Below are 2,979 nucleotides of genomic sequence, written 5' to 3'. Positions count from 1 at the left end.
AACCACTGTACCTGACAACTGCATAGTAAATGTTAGAAACAGGAACTATGATTTTCACCTAATTTTTAAATTTTTTGGCACCAAAGTAGATAGATGAACTATATAGAATCAGAAGTGTAACGGGACAGCCGCTGCAGCATTGGTATAACATGGAGGTCAGTGAGAACCATCATCAAAAACTGCTTGTCTGTTGTTTTGTCTCACAGTCTTCTTTTGACATGATGTATAATATCGATATATAATATAATATAATATAATATAATATAATATGTATAATCTGATTTTTGTTTCTCGTTCTCAGAGATCCTCTCGCATCTTACTGGCTCAGGGAATCCGGGACAATATATTTGTGAAATGACTTGTGAGGGCACATTCTGATGTAAACATCAATAAACAAGAGTCGCTTGGTGTGGTCATGGAAGTCCTTAGGCTCAGCTGAACCCAGTCAAAAGCAGTGGGATGCTGCTGCTCCAGGAAAAATTCAATGCCATATGTTCTAACTGCTGATTCAGAGGGTGTTTCACCTCACCAGAAAATGATTTTGAAGGTGGTCCTAAGTCATAGATTACAGAACACTGCTCTCATATACCAAAATAATATGGGGGGTTTCACACATTGCCACAGATGCTGTGGACACGATTTGGGCATGATGTGATTTGACTGTGATGTCTGCTGATATGACAGGAGCCGTCATCCTGGAGTTTCCCAGGGAAACTTCCCGTTGGATGCCGCATCATCAGTGCAGGACAGAAGATGAGCCACCCGGGGGGGGGGGGGGGGGGGGGGGGTTGCCTAACAACCTAACAACCCCAGACACAGAAGCAACACCTGACCTGTGGCCTAGAAAAAAGAATCTTAAATTAGCACCAAGATCCCGGCATGGGTGGGAAAATATAGCACATACTAGACACACACACACACACACACACACACACACACGTCACACACACACACACACACACACACACACACACACACACACACACACACATGTGCCCGCAAAGTCTGAGAATATCAACAGTATATAGCAGCCAAACCCTACTCAGCAATGTCATGCTTCTATTATAAGCATAGGATGCAATATAACAGTATAAAAATATCACTACATAAAATAAATGGTTAGCAGTAATTTCTCCAACTTTCTTTGCATCAAAAACAGAAAGAAATTATCTTTACAAAAACTATGGAAGTTATAGATCTCATTTTCATTGCTTTGACTGTAGTCTTTGAAATGATGACTAATTTGATCAAGTGAAAGAACATTTCCTTTAATTAGGACCCTGGTTGTTTTATAGTCTCTGACTGAATTTCAATTAAATGTTCATTTTTACAGCCTTCCCCTCCCATTCTCCCTCAAGGAGAGAGGCAACGGCACATTATCCCTGCCATTAATCCTGACTGGATTTAGTCTGAAAGCATAAATCTTTTTTTCTTTCCACCGGTGTTTTCATTCCTGTAAAAACCCACATAGAGTATGTTTGTCCTTGTTCAGAAAGCAATGCAGCAAGATTTATGTGACATAGGTGAAAAAAACATGTAAGTAGCATGTAAATCCACCCTGTCTTCACTCCATGACCAGTTTCCAAAGGGGGGGCGGGAGGTGGGGGTGTTGGCCTGTGGAATGCTGGAGCCAGGCAGTGTGGATGACAGGAGAACGGCATGATGGGAAAATGGGTGAGGCCCTGATGTAAGAGTGACAGAAGAGAGAATTTGTTTATTTCAGTTTATTTGACAATTACCAAGACACTTCAATATGGATTCATCTTGAAAGAGCACATGATACCACAGGTACTGAGTTGGATCGAGAAAGACAGATCAGAGGTGGGAAGAGAGAGATAAGACAGACAGGTGAAAGAGAGATGCAGGGACAGAGAGAGAGAGAGAGAAAGAGAGAGAGAGTGAGAGAGAGAGAGAGAGAGAGAGAGAGAGAGAGAGAGAGAGAGAGAGAGAGAAAGAGAGAGTAACAGAACGAAACATGGTGAAAATGCCATGACATTTGAATCTGTACATGTTCGTGAGTGTTGGGGCAGCGTGGGTGGTTCTGCTGGGGTCATCTTTCATAAACACGTTGCCCAGCAACCAACCAAACATGCATACACACATGCCAACGAGGTGAGCTGCCACACGAGAGTGTGTGTGACACAAGGATGGAAGGATGAGGGGCAAAGAAGAGAGAGAGAGAGAGAGAGAGCAAGAAAGAGAGAGATCAAAGGTGTGTGTGTGTGTGTGTGTGTGTGTGTCTGTGTTTGTGTGAATGGGTGATTGCATGCAAGTGTGTAACATGGAAACAAGAAAAACTTTATAGGCGTATTTTACAAGGAAACCTGTTCCAGATCTATTTTAGGTCTATCATGGGAGAGATATGATATCAAAAGCTAAAGCCAGCACAATGTGGCAGGAATAGAACATCAAACCATGTGATTCGTACAGTACATTATAGACTAAACTAGACTAGACTAGACTAGACTAGACTAGACTAGATTAGACTAGACTAGACTAGTATAAGCAGCATTAATTCCCATGGCATTATCAAGCATTCATTGGATGTTGCCTATAAGGATAGGAACTGTGTGAATGAAAAGGCCAAAAGCCAAGAACTCCTGCCTCCCGTTGCCCTGTATCTGCATACACCTGTTAGCTCCAGAGTCAGCTGAGGCTCAAACATGTAGTCAGTTGCAGACCTTCAGTGTTCAGTGCTGTTGGGAAACATGCAACAGCTCACAGTTTTACATGACACAAAGAGAAGCCCACAGCTCCACAGTGGACAAAACCCATGGTGACATTTTATTTCAGGATTTTGTATTCCCTTCAAAGATTTGTTCAGAACTATGGTTGAATTTCCTGTTTTGTATTATTTTTATCTAATGTCTGATGTTTGTCTAATGTTAAATAATATAGAATTACTTTTGTTTCATAAGAGGTGAGAGTCCATCCAGACATGTTGCTGTAGCATTTCCACCCAACTGCCTGTTTACAGAC

The sequence above is a fragment of the Centroberyx gerrardi genome, chromosome 10 (genome assembly GCF_048128805.1).
Source record: "Centroberyx gerrardi isolate f3 chromosome 10, fCenGer3.hap1.cur.20231027, whole genome shotgun sequence".
Classification (NCBI taxonomy): domain Eukaryota; kingdom Metazoa; phylum Chordata; class Actinopteri; order Beryciformes; family Berycidae; genus Centroberyx; species Centroberyx gerrardi.
The sequence above is the reverse complement of the archived record's forward strand: the minus strand, read 5'-3'. Positions refer to the sequence as shown.